The following is a 20,000-nucleotide window of genomic DNA, read 5'->3' as shown; positions in this document are numbered from 1 at the left end:
AGGTCCCAACACTCAAAGAAGATGAGCCATTGTTCTGGAAAGCAGAGAGTGTCACACCTCATTATCACAGGAAAGCTATTTTTCAAATTACTTGATCCAAACCCTGATCACCGAGACTTTTGCCCCTAAGCTCCTATGGCAGGTACCTGTAGTACATAATCTCTACCCACTACAAAGAAGCTCAGCAAAGCTGCCTCTGAACAGCACAGAGGGAGGAACAATGCATGGAAAATAATCTTCAGCTTTGGGTTGTTCCACACTGCCTTCTCTATATACTGACCTCAAGTAAACTGAAACTCCCTCTAGGATGACAGTTTTGCCACCGTATCTATCAGTGCTTTGTGTCTGTCCCATAATCATCCAAGTGTGACGATCACTCATTTGTGATCCTTACTCATTGATGATTTCTGCTCTTACTCACTTTTAGAATTTAATGGAAAAACTGTATTTGGCAAAGATTCGTCATGCTCTGGGTTGCGTGGGAAGCTGAAATAAACACAGGGTCACAATACAGTGGAAAAGTTGTGCAAACCCTCAAAGAGCAAAGGAATGTGAAGTCAAGTCTATGGCAGAGTACGAAGGAAGAGCTCTGGGCAGGTAGGAAAGACTCCATAAGGCAAGTGCGATGGGAATTATGCCTTGGAGAATGAGTGCCATTTGGAGACGCTAAGAGGAGGGGGAAGAAAATCTCCCAGATGAAGAGAAACCATGACCCAATGCACCAGGGGATGTAGGTGTTGTGTATGTCTAGGCACAGAATGTGACATACCCAATGTGACTCGACAATGGAGGGTTTGTGTAGACGTGAGGCTCGAATAGATCATAAAAGCTTGGACAACATGTTATATGACTCCATGGTCTTTATTCCATAGTAACAGATGGTCTCCCAGAAAACAAAGTTCCTTTCCATTACCAAGTAATTAACACCCTACAAGTTTAATATTCAAAACCTTGACCTAGTTCTGTCTCGATTAAGCAATTTCTTAAGGCCCCCTCCCACTGCATGCCTCTGAACTCTGCTGGGAGGTCAACCAACCAAGGTCAACTCTGCTGGGAGACATCACAAATAAACCCAGCAGAGAAAGGCCAATACACAACAGGAAAAGCACAATTTCTGCATAACCTGCCCTCCACTTCATTACAGTCATTGAGACCTGACTGAAAAGAAGCAGTATCTGGATTTGTCACAAGGCCCAATGCTATGTAAGTTTTTTTAAAGAGGATTATTTTGGGGTACCTGGGTGCTCCGTCCATTAAGCAACTGCCTTTGGCTCAGGGCATGATCCCGGGGTCCTGGGATCAGGCCCCACGTGGGGCTCCCTGCTCAGCAGGGAGTCTGCTTCTCCCTCTACCTCCGACTCTGCCCCTGCTCATGCCCCCCCCTCACTCATTCTCTTTTAAATAAATAAATAAGATCTTTAAAAAAAATAAAAATAAAGGGAATTATTTTCAAATTGCTCTAGAAGGAAAAAAGACATAACATTTTTAACAATGTGAGAAGCAGGAAAAATGCTGCAGGTGCTACTTCATCTAGATAATGAGTATTCCCTGAATTCTACACAGAATGACACCTTGTCTGGAGGGGGCTGCTGGGGAGAGATGGAGCAAGGTGACAGCCAGAAGAAGTGGGGAGGCAGAGTGATGGTTACACTGTGACTATATGTGTGTGAGAGAGGGGGAAAAGGCGGGAGAGAAACGGGGGTGGGGGAGGCGGAAGGGGGGAGGAAAAGAGAGGGTAGGAGGGGGAAGAAAGAAGACCAAAGCGGGAGTCAAGGTCAGGGAGAAGGTGGCCAGTGCAGGACCACAGTCTGCCCTCCCTCACAGAGACAGGCACAGAAGAGCTTTCTAAATCTAATCTGCATGAAAACCAAAGCAAAGCAGCTTCCGTCAGAACCAGGAGCAGCTCTGCTGATGTCAGAGACAAGGAGAGCCTCATGCTTTCAGGCTGTGGCTGCTGCTACAAGGAATTTTTTTGGAACATAAGTCCCTAAGGCTTCTGACTTTGAGTCAGGGGACCTCAGAGAAGTCAAGAACTAGATTAATATTAAGTATATGTAGACCTGTTAAGAAAACAAAGAACATTAAATCCATTTTACTCAAAAGGGATTTTTTTAAGTTTTTTTTTTAATCACCTTAAACGTATACTCTCTTAAAAATTAAGGAGCCAGTGTCAATGCCCCCTCAATATAGAAAGGCAACATCACCCACGGTCTCATCACTGGCAGTAAGGTTTCCTGAAGAGTTTTCCAAAATCTCCATTAATGGAGAGAAGCAGAGCTGGACCGAGTCCCTTAAAGTACCAGGTGGCAATTGTCTCCCTGGGGAGGACCTGTCAGGGTCATCCCAGACCTCCTCACAGGACCCAGGTCTGAAGACCCCTGCACCATTGCTTCTCCACATGAAAGCCCCCAGAGCGGCAAGTCTGTCCTGCAGACACTACGCGGAACCACAGGAGGAGTGACTGTCCATCTGAGGGCCTGGCTCCTCTCAGGGCCAGTGTCACTCCAAGTGACAAACTCCTCCATTACCCTGAACCCCTGTGAGCTTCTTTGTATGCAACATTAAGGCACCATACCACACCTGCCCAGTGCGAGATAGGGGTGCTAGGAAAGGATCCCAGGGGGTGGTGGTGAAGATAAGGGTGTGGCTTCTCAGGAGCCCAGGTAAATTGAGGGGTGGGGGGAAGAAGAGGTGCATGGGACACCAGGGGAGAGCAAAACGGAGTTGTTTTGTCATGAGCCTAGAGATTTAAGAGCTGACAGGGGATGCTCACAGACCAAGAGAACAGGAATTTGCAAACTTTGGGATTTTTAAAGGCAGTAAATACCTATGATAGTACTCCAATAGTAAGAAAAACAGAAAATATATTATTATAAATATATTATTATATTTCAATATATTAGCATAACAATCATATATGTATATATAAATGTATATCATAAATTATTTTATTAAAGACTTTCATATATATTTTATAAAATAAAATAAATATAAAACATTAAAATAACTATTAATAATTTACTATCATTATTATTGTTTCCATACAATAAAGTGTTTCTAACTCTTCATTTTCTTGGGAAAGGATTCTTCATTTTTTTTGACTATTGCTATTTCATTTAAATACTAAAATTATAAACAGAATCAAGTAAATTCAGATTTGATAGAAACTCATTTTTTTCTTTTGTCCTTATTTTTCTCATTTTGCTAAAGACCAGTGAACCCTTCAGAGAAGGCCAGAAGCTGGTACGTGGAGCTAGAGAGCAGGTGTGAGGGGACACCAAGCACTCCTGCCAGCCATGTCCCTACCTGTAGTCCTACAGGTGGCTCTCCAGAGTAGGTACCTCCCATGAGGAGCGAGATGAAGGCACAAACACTGGGGTGCCAGCTCCCACCAGCATGTCTTATTCACTCTGTTCTTCTGATTGGCTGGTTCTCTCTTGGGAAAGCCTGAATGTCATCCTCCTGCTGAGTGGTGGACATGCTTTATGTAGTCCTGTGTAGAGCCAGAGAAAAGTCCCTCTTTTCACTTTGGCTGCTGGGAAGCTCAACATCAAATCTGAGGATTGAGACGCCTTGGTGACTCGCTCAGTTAAGCACCTGACTCTTGATTTCAGGTCAGGTCATGATCTTGGGGTCCTGGGACCAAGCCCTGCATCGCCTTCTGCGTTCAGTGCGGAGTCTCTTCCCCCTCTCCCTCTGCTCCTCCCCTCCACTTCCCTATCACTAAAATAAATAAATAAAATATTATTTAAAAAATCTCAGGATCAACAATAGCAACTCCACTGACTTTTTGTTTAAAAGATTTTTATTTATTCATGAGAAGACAAGCAGAGACAGAGGCAGAGGGCGAAGCAGGCTCCCTGCGGGGAGCCATCTGATGCAGGACTCGATCATAAGACCCCGGATCACAACCTGAGCCAAAGGCAGATGCTCAACCACTGAGCCACTCAAGTGCTCCAACACGGACTTTTTTATAAGTGTTGTTTACATGTATATCTACTCCCAGAGACCTTCACAAGCCTGGCCTTTACTATATATATTTATAGTTTCCCTGATCATGAATCATTATTACCATCAACATTTTACTTTTTAAATTTCTTATAAATTGCTTCAAATCCTTTGTGGGATAGAGAATATAAATTTTAAAAATCTGAGTTAAAGTTATAAAATTTTGCTAAAACAATTCGCTCATAGAGGCCAGCTGAGGCAAACATACAGTCTCTTATGTAATAACCAAACTGCAGAACAAAAATCATTTATGCCACCATATTAGACATTAGGGCCCAAGCATATATAAAGAAAAGCTATTTTTCCCTGAAAGATATAATATAGTGAGGCATCAGCTTAATTTAAAATTCACAGAGCTTCTAAACAATAAGAGGCACTTTTCTTTTCCATGAACAAAGACGTTTTATTCATATGTGAATAAAGCAAAGATTCTTTCTATTCTATCTACATGAAGCAATTCTGCATCTCTATACAAAATGAGGTATTTTGCACCAGGCAGAGCCATATTACTGAATTGCTGTGCATTGTGGATGAAGTTGTCTGATTGCACATGCATTAATAACAAAAAGCACTTTGTACTTCCAAAGAAGAAAAAAAAATCCTTAAGCCTTCCATGACACTCTGTTTTTCCCTCAACATAAAGCCAATGGGCGAACCCATACATTAATGTATTCCCGTGGAACCTAGCACTGGGCAGGCGCCTTAAGGAAGAAACCTGGGTGCGCACAGCCATTGGACCAAGTAAAAGAAATGTGAAACTCCACCCCAAATATTTCTAAGCACTGTTCTTGGTTCACTTTTTTCCAAGGGTGTGTCTTAAAATAGGTTTTGTGAGATTGGGGGTAGGGATGGAATCTCCCTAAACTGACTGCAAACTCCTTTGAGATAGCAAAAAATAGTTTCTACTTATTCTAGGGTTAAACCCATGAATTATTCATATTTCTTGATAATTTGGAAGGCATCATAAAAATAGCACATTCTTAAAAGAACTTTGCCCTCTTTCCTTCTCCAGAAGTTTAAATCGTATTCTTAAAGTGTAAATATAGTTCTTAAATTTAACAGGAATTGACACTGACCAACTCATTAAATTTAACAGAAACCCACCTTTATCAGGCCAATAAAACTGGATTTGAAGTATGAAGTCCTAACTTTAAAACAAACTTCTTCGTTACTCCCATTGCTGAGCAATGAATTCCTCAGTTCTGAGCTCTTGGGTAAAGAGCTAGTGAGAAGTGAGACAGCAGAAAATAGACGCTAATTTAAACCCGAAATTCACAGTATGGGCTGGTAGCAAAACCTAACTTGACCATCATAGTCCTTACAGCGCCCCAGGAGGGGTTGGTGGGACAGCTTTCAGCTCAGTAACTACATCCCTGGATTCTGATCTCAGCACATGCAGGCCATGCCTCCCGCTTCCTCGCCTCCGACACCAGCCAAGCTCTGTTCTCCTCTCTTCCACGTAGGACAAGGCTTGGGCACAATGGCCCATTCCAGAGATGATCCCACTGCCCTCACTCTTTTGTTCCATACTTTTCATAAGAAAAATGGGTATTTCTTAAATGTGTGGAATTTTTAAAGCATACTAAAATGCTCTGTGTGTATATTAAAAACAAAAAACAAAAAACATTGAGGTGCCTGGGTAGCTCAGTGATTGAGCATCTGCCTTCAGCTCAGGTCATGACCCCAAGATCCTGGGTTCGAGTCCTACTTCAGGCTCCCTGCTTGGCAAGGAGTCTGATTCTCCTCTCCCTCTCCTTCCACTGGTTCTTGCTCTCTCTCTCTCTCTCTCTCTCTCTCTATTCCATCTCTTGAATAAAATCTTAAAAAAAAAAAAAAAACATTCAGTCCATAAAGGTGCGCCCAATGCTTACTTCACAGTAAGCTGCTGGGTAAGGAGCTTTTGCACCAGTGGCCTCCAAACCAGCTGCCTAGTTTCCACCTTTGCCCCTATAAAGTCTATTCTCAGGCAGCAACCAGAATGATCTTTCTTAAATTTAAATCCACCTTGCCCCTCCAATATTCCAGAAGCCTCTTTTCACTCAGCGTGAAAGCCAGAGTCTTTAAAGTGAGGCCCCACATAAACAGTCTTCTATCCTCCCTGGCCACCCTCCTTCCATCACCCGTTCTGCTCCAGCCACTCTCCTCCCGGGTCCTCAAACTCCTCAGGCATGCTCCTTCCCCCAGGCCTTGGCACAGGCTGTTCCCTCTGCCTAGCACACACTTCTAGCCGCTACCTGCACAGCCAAACATCCTCGCCTCCAGGTTAGTTCAGATGTCCCCTTGTCAATGAGACCTACGCTGACTGCTTTTGAATTTACTTTTGAACTTAGCATATAATACATTCATCAGTTTTGTTCACAGAAATATTCTACACACCTAGAAAAGTATCTGGTACACAGTGGGTACTCAATAGATATGTTTTGTTTTGTTTTGTTTTTGTTTTGTTTTGTTTAAGTAAGCTCCGTGCCCAGTGTGGAGCCCAGCATGGGGCTTGAACTCATGAGATCTGAAATCAAGATCTGAGCTGAGATCAACAGTCTGGATGCTCAACCAACTGAACCACATGGGTGCCTCTCAATAAATATGCTTTAAATGAATGAATGACTACCTGGAAGATCCAAGATAAATCAATAAAATAAATAAATCAATAAAAGAGATCAGTAAAGGTCATGACTCAAAAATAATACATATGCAGAAAAAGATTTCCAAATTTCAGTAATAACTGGTCAGGGAAACTATACTGTTTTACACAGAAGTATTTATATAAATAAAACCTACTCTGGCAAACAGGTAAGGGCAGAGCTGGGACAGTGCTCAGCCTCTCATCATGGTTCTCAGAAGCCCCTGATCTCCAAGGGAGGGAGAAGTGGTTGGACAGCCATGCATTAGAAAACACTCAGGAGGTAAGTCACCCCAGCAACAGAAGATATTAAGTACTTAGAATACTGCAGAAGAATCTGCCAAACCTATATTGAAAGAAAACCTGATTTTGCTGAGGGACATAAAAGGATTTGGAAGTACATGGTAAGATACACCACATTCAGAAGTGGGAAGATTCAAAATCCCAAACAAGTCCTTTTTCCGCAGATACACCTATAATACAACCCTAATAAAAATTCTTATGTTCCTATTTTGAGAAAACTGACAAAGATGATCCCAAGGCACATCCTGAAAATAAAAATGTAAAATAAAGAACATCAGGAGTGCTGCAGAACCACACTATGGAATAAGGACAGGCTTTACTAGAGACGTACCACAGAGCTATAGTCATTTTAAAAAGCAGGAAGTGCCCAAATCAATAGAAATAGCAATGAACAAAATAGAAAGTTCAGAAATAAAGCCAAAACTATACAGGATACAATTTTACAATACAAGTGGCACTTAAGATTGATAGGAAGAGGCCAAATTAGTCTGTAACCTCATTAACCATATTCATAATGCTGAAGAAATAAAAATATACTGCCTTCATCACAGAGTCAAAAATATTCCTAATGAACTAATAGTTTAAATATTTTTAAGTAAAACTATAAAAATAAAACCACCAAATATAGTTGGATATTTGTGTAATCTCAGAGCAGGAAGGCCTTTCTAAATATGATTTCAAAATCAAAAGCTGTAATAAGAAAGACTAATAAAATGGACTACAAAAAATCCTACTACATTAACATTTTTAAAAATCTTGTTATCAAAAGACTTCAGTCTTTGGAAAGTGAAAAAAGATAAGCCACGGAGCAGGAAAAGATATATGCACAGTATAGGACAGGAAAGAACTAGTATCTATAATATGTAAAGAACTGCCACAAATAAATAAGAAAAAGACAACTTATAAAATGGACAGAATAGGGGCTCCAGGTGGCTCAGTCAGTTAAAGAATGCCTTCTGCTGAGGTCATGATCCCAGGGTCCTGGGATTAAGCCCCGGCTCAGCAGGGAGGCTACTTCTCCCTCTCATTCTGCCCCACTCTCTGCAGTGCTCACTCTCTCTCCTCTCCTCTCTCTCAAATAAATAAAATCTTTGAAAAAATAAAATAAAATAAAATGGACAAAATAGTTGAATAGCATGGCACAAAAAAGAAAATTCAAGTGGCCAAAAAAGAGTTCTTAACCTCTTGGCCTCCAAGGAAATGTAAATTTTAATCCTAATGAGGCATGACTACATGATGCAAAAATTTGAAAGCCTGACAATACCAAGTATTGACAAGGACATAAACGATGGGAGCTCTCATATCCTAAAGATGAAAGTGTACGTTGATATAATCTGGCATTATCTGGTAAAGTGAAGGGAAAGGTGAAGATACCCACACCCTTTAGCCAAGCTATTATACCACTGGGTAGACCTAGAAAAAACTGTGCAATGTGCCAAGGGAAACGTGCCCAGAATATTCACAGCAACACTCTTAATAACAGTCCATCCCACTGGAAAACAATGGAAATGACCATCAACAGGAAAAAAGATGCCTAAGTAAGTGGAGTTCTAGACTGCAGAGAAAATAATAATGAGAGAATAATGAAACTATGTGGATAAACTTATATGCATGATATTGAAGACCTAATTAAAAAATTAAATGATCCCATGCATAAAAACTAAAAGCCCATGGAACACTAAATTGTATTGTATTGTTCAGACACACGTAGGTGTGTAACACTGTAATTATAAGGAAATCATTATTATAAAAATATCAGAATAGCTGCATCTGTTAATCTATTGCTATGTGACACATTATTCCAAAATTCAGCAACCTAACACTGCAAACACGTATTATCTCACACAGTTTCTGAGGCTCGCGAATCCAGAAGCATCTTAGCAGGTTGGCTCTGGCTCAGAGTGTCACGAGATCACAATAAAGCTGTCAGCCAGGGTTGCAGTCACCTGAAGGCAGGAGGATATGCCACCTGGTAAACCCAACATGGCTGCTGGCAGGCCTCAGTTACCCACGTGCTTTTGGATTGAGGCCCTCAGGCCCTTGCTACCTGGGCCTCTACAGAGCTGCCTGAGTGTCCTCAAGACATGACAACAGGCTTCCCCCAGAGCCATTCATCCATGAGAGAATGGGAGAGCCCAAGATGAAAGCTGCAATCTCTTATAACCCAATCTGAGGATCGACATCCCATTATTTCTGCCATATTCTATTGGTCACATGGGACAACTATGGACTGGTGGTGGGGTGGGGACGTGACCAGGAAGAGGGAATCAGTGGAGGGCACCTGTGAAACTGGCTATCACAATAGCAGCTTCTTCTAGAGGGCTGGAAGGAGGTTATATAGGCACATATGAGGAGCTTCTAGGAAGCTGGCAAGAGTCTACTGCTTGACCTGGTGGTAGAAGCTGTTCATCTCATACTTATTTGATAAAGTGTACATTGATATTTTCTGCACTGTTCCATATGTATGTTACATATCACAATAAAAATATTTTTAAAACTTTAAATTTCAAATGACCAGCTAGGAAAAAGTATTTATAACAAGTTAACAATCACATGAAATATAGAAAGAATTCTTAAAAATAAAAAACTACACATGTATGTAAATGTTTTTAATAGTCTTTCCTATTATAGTTTTTTATTTTGAAATCATGCTTAAAAAATCAACAAAAAAAATCAATAAAAAACCATGTAAACTGGCAATTCATGAAAAAACTAAAAGTATGAATAAAAACATGAAAATACCTCACCTCAGAATTAAATAAAAATCAAAATAATAATGTACTATCTTTGGCTCTGTGTATCCATCAAGATAGAAAGAAACGGGGCTTCTCTTACATCATTTGAGGGAAAATTTTTCTGCAATATCACTTGGCACTGCATAACAAGTCCTTAAAATATACAATGCCAAGCCAGCAACCTCCAGAATATGTTTTACCCTGAGAAATTGTCAAAGATGTGTCAGAGACAGGAGCACATAGTCACTGACTACACATTATTCCAGTTAGGAGAACTGAAGTCAGACTGCCAGGATTGGATCCTAGCTCCAAGACTTAACTGGATACATTAGGCATATGATTGGTGCCTCAATTTCATCATCTGTAAACAGGACACAGATAATACATACTCTTTAGGTCTGGTGAGAGGATTAGGTGAAATCCTACCTATCAACATCTTAAATTCATCACCTGACACAGCACTTAGCAAATTTTCCTTATTATTATTAGCAAAACGCTGGAAACAACTTTAATATCCAACAATAAGAAACTGCTTCAACACATGATAGTACATCCATATTATGCAGCCACTAATACCATAAAATTTATGATATGGATCTGTACTTGTCAGCATGTAAATATGGCCACAACATATTTAGGTGAAAAAAGTAGGTTCAAGGGATGCCTGGGTGGCTCAGTGGTTGAGCATCTGGTTTGGTTCAGGTCATGATCCTGGGGTCCTGGGATCGAGTCCCACATCGGGCTCCCCACAGGGAGTCTGCTTCTCCCTCTGCCTGTGTCTCTGCCTCTCTATATATCTCTCTCATGAATAAGTAAATAAAATCTTAAAAAAAAAGAGAAAAGCAGGTTCAAAACGAGTATATATTACTTTTATATTTTCACACATGTATGTAAATGTAACAATATGGGACATACACCAAATATTAACATTAAAATAAATGCATGCTAATGAGATTTGTATGCCTTTTTTCTTACTTTCTCTTCGTATTTTATAATTTTTTTCTAATGAATAAGGTGATGTGGGAAATATGTGATTAATTTAAAATGGTATAATTCAAAGCATTAAACCTAGAAAACTCAGGAGGTATAAAAGTTCTCACCTAGAGGTTTGAAAGTCTCAGCATGATATCACATTTTAGATAGGGCTGTATTTTTTAAGGACATGTATTTTACATGAGCCCTTGACTACAATAGCTTTCACTCATACAACCTTGGATCCCTCCCAGCGCCTGAAATTGAGGCCCAAATACAGGTGATTCTCTTTGTTCACAGTAGTTATGTTCTACAAAGTGACCTGGAACACAGAATTAGTGAGTACTGAGCAGGGGGCTCCAAGGAGAAACACAGGTTAAGTGCTGTGCTTGCCTCCAGCGGGCACAGCACCATACCCTAAGAGACACAGACATAAGGTGGTAAGCCCCATTCCTTTTTTTATATAAATTCATTTTTTATTGGTGTTCAATTTGCCAACATATAGAATAACACCCAGTGCTCATCCTGTCAAGTGCCCACCTCAGTGCCCATCACCCAGTCACCCCCACCCTCAGCCCACCTCCCCTTCCACCCCCCCTAGTTCGTTTCCCAGAGTTAGGAGTCTTTCATGTTCTGTCTCCCTTTCTGATATTTCCCACTCATTTTTTCTCCTTTCCCCTTTATTCCCTTTCACTATTTTTTATATTCCCCAAATGAATGAGAACATATAATGTTTGTCCTTCTCCGATTGACTTATTTCACTCAGCATAATACCCTCCAGTTCCACATCGAAGCAAATGGTGGGTATTTGTCATTTCTAATGGCTGAGGAATATTCCATTGTATACATAGACCACATCTTCTTTATCCATTCATCGTTCGATGGACACCGAGGCTCCTTCCACAGTTTGGCTATGGTGGACATTGCTGCTAGAAACATCGGGGTGCAGGTGTCCCGGCGTTTCATTGCATCTGTATCTTTGGGGTAAATCCCCAATAGTGCAATTGCTGGGTCATAGGGCAGGTCTATTTTTAACTCTTTGAGGAACCTCCACACAGTTTTCCAGAGTGGCTGCACCAGTTCACATTCCCACCAACAGTGCTGGAGGGTTCCCTTTTCTCCCCATCCTCTCCAACATTTGTGGTTTCCTGCTTTGTTAATTTTCCCCATTCTCACTGGTGTGAGGTGGTATCTCATTGTGGTTTTGATTTGTATTTCCCTGATGGCCAGTGATGCGGAGCATTTTCTGATGTGCGTGTTGGCCATGTCTATGTCTTCCTCTGTGAGATTTCTGTTCCTGTCTTTTGCCCATTTCATTCTTGGATTGTTTGTTTCTTTGCTGTTGAGTTTAATAAGTTCTTTATAGATCTTGGAAACTAGCCCTTTATCTGATACGTCATTTGCAAATATCTTCTCCCGTTCTGTAGGTTGTCTTTGAGTTTTGTTGACGGTATCTTTTGCTTTGCAAAAGCTTCTTATCTTGAAGTCCCAATAGTTCATTTTTGCTTTTGTTTCTCTTGCCTTCATGAATGGAATATTGCAAGAAGTTACTGTGGCCAAGTTCAAAAAGGGTGTTGCCTGTGTTCTCCTCTAGGATTTTGATGGAACCTTGTCTCACATTTAGATCTTTCATCCATTTTGAGTTTACCTTTGTGTATGGTGTGTATGTGTATGGTGTAGAGAGTGGTCTAGTTTCATTCTTCTGCATGTGAATGTCCAATTTTCCCAGCACCATTTACTGAAGAGACTGTCTTTTTTCCAGTGGATAGTCTTTCCTCCTTTGTCGAATATTAGTTGACCATAAAAAGTTGAGGGTCCACTTCTGAATTCTCTATTCTGTTCCATTGATCTATGTGTTTGTTTTTGTGCCAGTACCACACTGTCTTGAGGACCACAGCTTTGTAGTACAACCTGAAATCTGGCACTGTGATGCCCCCAGCTATGGTTTTCTTTTTTAAAATTCCCCTGGTAAGCCCCACTCCTGAGTGGTGCAGGAGACCCATGTATGAAGAAGGAGGGTCAACACAAAACTGAATCTGGATATACTGGCAAATTGAATTTAAATAAAATTTTTTTAAAAATCTGAATCCCGGACATGGGCACAGGTGAATGCAGAGGCCATGGCTTCCCCCTCTCCGCTACTGTGTATATTATACCTACACTCCCATTCCACCCAACACAGCAATGGTTACAGACCTCACTCACTCTGGGTACCAGAACTGTCAGATTTCTGAGGCAGCCCCAAGGAAAGCGCCAAAACATTTTTATTCCAATCGTGCACTCTGAAAGTGCTCTATACCCTTAGCTCTGCTTTCCACTTCCATATGCTGGTGAAGGGAGTGCCTCCTCTCCGGAAGAAGGTCATCCTAAAATAGTAAATTAGACCTTCAGAGAGAAGACTGTGACTTAGACACATACTTGCTGCTCAGTCTAAAAACATAACCACATCTGATGAGGATTTTAAATCATTTTCCAGATTTCGAAATGTCTATTATTCCTAGAGAGAAATTTGGTCTCCATTAGATTTGTTTGCATGCGAAAGACTGCAATTAACATTATTTCTAAGATCCCTATTTTTCTAATGAGTCATTGGGTTTCCTTCCTCTCCTACAACTGCCCAGAAAGAGGCTGGTAAGACTTAAATGTAAAATACATTCTCACATGTCCAGGGTGAGTAACAGATCTTGCACTCAAATAAGAAAATGAGTAAACTGACCTTTCAATGTCTCTTCCCCTTGTGACAACAAGAATCGTACCCTGAATTCCACCTCTAACTGTTTCAAGATTATTAAACAGGACCGAGATGAGCAAAGTGAACTTTTTTCTGTAATATCTAAGTCAGGAGGAGAAAACAACATTAGGGCAAAAAGTACTCTTAGGATGCATTTTACAAATATAAAATTAGAACTTACCTTAAGATATGAACTATATCCTTCATAAACTGGGTTGCTTATACTATTGAGTTTCTGGAAATGTAAAAACACAGGGTTTTCTTCAGGAAATAATTTCAAATTTAATCAATTTACTTTTTTGCAAACTTCATAAAGTTGTTAACTGTGCCACAAAAAGGGTGACAAGCTGCTGGCTTTCAAAGAACTGCATAGCCCCTGCCTGTTTCTGACAAGTATAAAACAACTTTGGAACATTAAACAAAAAAATCAGATGAAAACAACAAAAAAGGTAGTATTTTCTAGTCACTGACCACACAAACCATTCCTCCAGAGTACTAAGTTTCAGAGATAGTGAGAGGGCAAAGAAAAATATTCCAGAATTCATGACTATAACTTTTACCAAAGGGTATTGTGTAGCCTGTGTCTTCCAGAAAGCAGAGCTTGAGGCAAGGATTAACATGCTGACAATCTATTTGAGAGGCACAAGCCCAGGATGGTGAAGGTGAGGACAGAGGGAGTGAGGTACAAGGGAAGACACTAGGAAGCATGCAGAGTGATGGCTCTGGCCTCCTTCAGAGCAAGCCAGGAGGAGGCACCAGGCCACCAGACAGGTATGTCTACTCAGTACTCGAAACTTTCTCAGAAAGAGCTGAAAGAACGAGCTGCACCTCGGAGTAGCCCATGGCAGGGGGGAAGAAAGGGAAATGTCTCTGTGCAGCTCCCTCCTATTATGTCCCATTGGTTCAGGTTCATCACAGGGAGCAAAGGACCCAACACTTCTGGTTTCCTCACCCAGCCTTTAGCAGCCATTCAAGAAGCCAGGCCCCACATCCTGCAGTGTGGCATATCACCCAAGATCATAAGGGGGGAGATTTGGCATTTGATAGGGCTCAGTACATGTGGCCCAAAGGCCATATTGGCCCAGAGCTGTACCTATGAACTCCAGCCCGCTTTGAGAGCTTGGCAAGTGGCCAGCAAAGGTAGCAGTCAGGTGCTCAGGAAGGGGAGAGTCAGGAGGAGTCAGCAAGGGAGAGAATCTGATGAGATGCTCAAGACTGGCATTCAATACAGAATCTTTCAAGAAATAAAGCTCTGTCTAATTGTTTTAATATTCTCAGCAATCACAATCCACAATTTCTGCCTGGTTCATTCATTTAATGTGTACGTAATGAGTAGCTACCATGACCCAGGCCCAGTCTGTGTTAGGTTCCAGGAAAACAATAAGACAATCCCAATTCTCACAGAGATCCAAATCTACTCAAGGAAACAAGTCATTCGCTAGACAACTGCTGATTGAGAGCCTAGCACGTGAGCTAGACACTGCTCTAGGCCCAGAGATTCAATGATTAAGAGTCAATAAAACGACTACAGAATGGTAGACAATGAGAACTACACCAATTATAAACCTGAGTAAGTGATGACCAGTGTTTGAACTGTTACTGCAACCTGAATAAAATATATGAAATCCATCAGTGTACAGAGCGTTAGAGCAAACACACAACAATTACACAACATAACAGGGTCTGGGCACAGAATGGGGAGATCTGAAAAAAATCCTAGACAATGAAACTAGAATCCAAGAGCCCAGCAAGTCCCTGATAATTCATAAGATGTGTTATTTCAGGAAAAGATACCAGTCTGCATGGGGATCCCTGGGTGGCTCAGCGGTTTAGCACCTGCCTTTGGCCCAGGGCGTGATCCTGGAGACCCGGGATCAAGTTCCGCATCAGGCTCCCTGCATGGAGCCTGCTTCTACCTCTGCCTGTGTGTCTGCTTCTCTGTCTCTGTCTCTCTCATGAATAAAATCTTAAAACCAAAAAGATACCGTATGCTGAAAAATTAGCACATAAAATTGGAAAAGATCCCACTAAAAAGAATGGAGTAGGGAAGTCCTGTTGACTGTGGATGTGACAGCCACCAAAGAGGAGTGCCACTGAACAGACACCAGCTCAGATAATCATTCTGGAAGGAGCCCCACATTCTCAGTCCAGGTCCCAATCTCCAACCAGTAACACGAGCTTGACTACATTTTGGTTCCCAATTTGGTTGGGGACCACAGCTGGCTTGGGACTGTGGGATAAGGAAATCATTGGTGTTAATGCTTCTGCACTGGATACAATGATTCATAAGGTACAATCATAGTAATAACGTCTATAGGCATTTTTATATGTGTCTGTCTACTTTTTATGGAGTTTAAAGCTTAATAAGAATTATACATATTGAGCTTATAGCTATACTTTAAAATACTTAAGAGAAATTAACCCATGGAAGGCATAAATGGTACTGTTTGAAAGTTTAATTGGTTAAATTTATAAATTGAGCATCATTCAAGGAACAAGTAAAATTAGTGCTTTTCATTTTAACACAAATGTTACTAGGTTTACAAATGAATTTACAAGATTTAGAAGTTGTTCTTTAAAAGTTTAAGATAGAGAGGCGCCTGAGTGACTCAGTCAGTTAATGGTCCAACTCTTGATTCCAGCTCAGGTCATGATCTCAGGGTCATGAGATCAAGCCCAGGGTCAGGCTCTGTGCTCTGTGTGGAGTCTGCTTGAGATGGTCTTTCTCCCTCTCCCTCTGCTCCTCCCCTCATTCATGATATAAATAAATAAATAAATAAATAAATAAATAAATAAATAAATAAATAACTTTTTAAAAGTATAAGATAGAATCAGTTGTTTCATTTATAACTTTAATGAATTAAACACTGGCCAGCATAAATCTCCCTTTCTGAGCCTTCAGACACTAAAGAGCAAAGGACAAGGAAGAGATCCTGGATCACAATGGGCCAGGTATATACATATATACCCATGTACTGGCTATAAGAACACTGGCAGTAGAGCAATCAAATTTCCCCAGTAGGGGATGGGGTAAGGAGGCAGGAAACAGCAAAAATGCCTAATGCAACAGGTGATGCTTCAGCAGAGTCTTGAAAGAAGACAAATACCAGGTAGACAATGAAGGGAGACAAAGGGAAGCGTATTATCAGCAGAGAGAGGAGCATGGATATGGTTCAAAGGGGCAACCCAACCCAACTGCAGGTGGTTCTGGATGGCCAGATCTGGGTCAGCAGACACAGGTAGAGAAGGGGCAGTCCTAGCAGCAATGGAAAGCAGGAAAGGGTGATCCTGAGAGGCCAGAGTTTTAGTAGGGTATGACATTATTAGATTTGTGCTTTAGAAAGATCCTTCTGCAGGCTAAGGAATATGGTCTGGGAGGAAACACAGGTGAGTGTATAAGCAATGTAGATGGCAGTCAATGAGGCTATCCCGTGAGGCAGTGATGGGTACAGAGAGGAGTTAACAGATCTTAGGATACTCAGGAGGTAAAATCTACAGCATGTGGGTCCTGGAGAGATGTGGGTAGGGAATGGGTGCCCAGACAAGGCCAAGTAAATAAGGACAATCAAGAAATGTCAAACAAATAATGAATAGAAACATGGTAATTATAAAGAAACATGGTTCTGGAGCCCTTTACTCAAAGATGAAGAACAGCTGTACAGTTTCTAGCAATTGCGGTGATGAAAAGGTTTGGGGGAGGGGGAAGGGGAAGCACTGTTTTGGACAATGTGAGATGTGTGGGGGGCTCCCAGGTAGAGATGCCTAGGAAGGCTGTCAATAGCTCAAGATAAATAACAGGAGGCAAAATTCAGATTTGGGAATTACGGGTAGGAGGTCACATGGGTCACCTTGAGAGTGGGTGGGATCACCCACGGAATATGAGCTCCGTGGAAGGACAAAAGGACCCGGAGCAAACTCCCAGTGATCACTGAGTTTCCAGAGATGGACAGAGAAGGAGAAGCCATGAAATGCGGTGGACAGAGCAGGAGTCTCACCAGCAGAGTGCGGCGAGAACCACAGCAGGTGCTTCAAGAGCAGGGCGTCACCATGCACAGCCTGTTGTGCACAAGCACCTGTTGGGTTCTCTTAGCGAGACACTGAGGACCTTGAGTGCCGCATCTCCACAGAGAGAATGGAGGGAGAGGCAGGTGACACTGGGCGGAGGGGGATACGGAAGGGGAGGCAAAGGCGGAGATCTGCCCTGTACCTGTCCGGCCGGCCGTGAAGACAGGAGTGAGCCAGGAGGGGCTGGAGGGAGAGTGAGTCACGGGAGGATCTTCAGAAGCAGCACACTTCCGAAGAGGGTGGTAAAGAAGAAGGTGAAGATGAAGGGGAGAGGCCAGGACCGGAGGCCACCGCCCGGAGATCTCAGGGCTGCAGTGGGTCCTGAAGAGCCACCCAGAGAGAAGGCAAGTCAGTCATTCGAGGCCACAAGAAAGGATCAGCGGCTCCTCCCGGAGCTGAAGCCACAGGTTAGAAATATCGGTGCGGTTACAAGATCTCCCGCGGGGGGCTCAGCAGCCCTGGCAGGAGGGCACACTGATGTCAGGCTGCTCCAGGCCCGGAGACCTGCGCCCGCAGGAAGCACGAAAGGGGAGGCAGCCCTCGAGGGGCCTGCAGGCGGGGGCTGTGCGTGGGAGGCTGCCCTGGACAACACCGAGGCGGACAGGGAAGGAAGAGAAGCCACGAGATACCCAGCCTCGGGGAAAGAGCTTCAGGAAAGAGCAGGGGCTGTCACGCTGCTGAAATAATCAGAAAGAGCAAGCTGAGTGGACCGTCCCTATTGACCTGTAATCACAGCTAAGGTCAAAGCCGAAGATGAAAGGCTCAAGAACGGCCACAGTCAGAGTCACCAATGAGCTTCCAGCCATGGACAGAGCCTCTGGCACCCCACCATTAACAAGAGAGGCCAGAACCCGCCCTGTCCCCACCCAAATGCTCCACAGACAGTACAGGGAGAGAACACAGAGGAGGAAGGGGGTGGCCTGCCTCATGGGGAGAAGGGACCTCAGGGCGAGAGGAACATGCCACACCTAAGCCAGGCACCTGGGTTCAAGTCCCATAAATGCCACTTGTAAGTTGGGAACCCGGGGCATTTTATGTCCACTCTCATCCTCAGATCTCTCGTCTGTAAAATGAGGGTAATAACAACTACCTGATCTGGTCATCACAAGGATTAAATCAATTAAAATATTTAATATGCTTAGGACTGCCCTGTGTGTTAGCTCATTTTCTTATTTCTTCCCCGGCTCAGGGGAACTGATGGGAGTGCTTTCACTTCCCCAAAGCCAGTCAGGGGACACACTGAGAAAACCACTGGCAAAGACTGAAGATGCCTCCAAGGAAGGAATACTGTTCTCCTCAGCCCTCAGAAGGTACAAAAAAAGACTCCGGTAGCTCCCCTGACTCCAGAAGGCCCAAGGCAGGGAGTCGTACAGGAAGAGCCATGGGGATCTCCGGGCAGCTTCAAGGATGAGTGATAGACATAGCCCTGGAGATGATGGTGGGGTTTTAAGGGTTTTATACCACCAATGGGACCAACTGGGAGGGAGGAACTGGGACAGAGCTGCTCTCCCAGAGCAAGCCCAGAGACCCTACACACACACACACACCATCCCCAGCTGGGACTCTTAAGAACCTGGCTTCCCCCACTGTCTCCCTGCACCCAGCACAGGGGCGGGGAAGGGGAGGAGCAGCTAGGGGGATGGGGAGGATGCTCCTCAGAGCCTGACTACAGGCATTCCTCCACTTCAGCAGCCGGGAGCCTGTCTCTCGCCATGCTATAGGAGACAGGCTAAGTTATAACCAGAGAAATGAAGAGTGTCTTCAACATTGAGCATGGCAGGAAAGCTATGGCTCTCCAACGTATCCTCAGGGTCCCCCTCCACAGAAGGAAAGAAGAATTCTCTTCGGCATGGTGGATAACAGTGACTGATAAAAATAAAGCCAGTTTCTATTTCAGTACAGAACTGAGACCTCTCAATAAATAAGACAAATATAAAAGAACTTCAGCCTCCATGTATGTTCTCCATGGCCACCCTCAACCCACCTGCTTCAGTGACCAAACCCATTAGAAAGTGCCCCACAGGGCTCTGGCCCCGACCCCTCCAGCAGCCAAGTGCTGCCATTCCATTTGCTGCCCAAAGGATGGAATACCTATGGCAAGCCAGGAGCAGCAGACTCACCCTAAACCTGGCCCATGTGTTCAGTTTTCAGGATCGGACTTCTGTCTTGGTTTCCTGACTATATTCCAATTTCATTTTGGAAAAGTCCAGGCCATTTGGCTAATGCCCAGACAACAACCCTAGCTTTCTCCAACATTCTTCTCCCAGAGGACTGAACTCTTCTCTTACTGGATCCTCCCCTGACTGGGGGTTTCCATCCTACCTCTTAGAATCATGGTGGCATGGCCCGCTTTTCTGCCCCTCCACCATCACACTCCTGGAGTACTGCCAAGGCCGAAGTCACATCCTCCCGGGTATCCCACTGGAGTTACTGACCACCACTCTAAAGAAGAAGCCCACAACCTGGCTTGACTCCCCCGTCTCCAGGCCCACACCGCCCCACCCCACCCACCCTGCAGCTCTGGCAAGCAGCAGTCAAGACCACACACCCTGTAGGGGGCTGGTGC

General features: G+C 43.1%; 1 protein-coding gene across 5 annotated transcripts in view; it reads right to left on the bottom strand.

Moving 5' to 3' along the window:
* Positions 1 to 20,000, bottom strand: part of SH3GL3 (SH3 domain containing GRB2 like 3, endophilin A3) — a 137,873-nt gene that overhangs the window by 85,786 nt on the left and 32,087 nt on the right. The window contains exon 1 of one of the 5 annotated variants that reach the window (XM_041751366.1): positions 8,776 to 8,793. The exons of the other annotated variants lie outside the window; for them this stretch is intronic. The gene's annotated coding sequence lies outside the window, so the exon portion shown is untranslated. Of the gene's footprint in view, positions 1 to 8,775; positions 8,794 to 20,000 lie in introns of those variants that run through there. 5 annotated transcript variants of the gene reach the window in all.

Source organism: Vulpes lagopus, chromosome 4 (assembly GCF_018345385.1).
Source record: "Vulpes lagopus strain Blue_001 chromosome 4, ASM1834538v1, whole genome shotgun sequence".
NCBI lineage: Eukaryota > Metazoa > Chordata > Mammalia > Carnivora > Canidae > Vulpes > Vulpes lagopus.
This window is presented reverse-complemented; position numbering and strand designations above follow the sequence as displayed.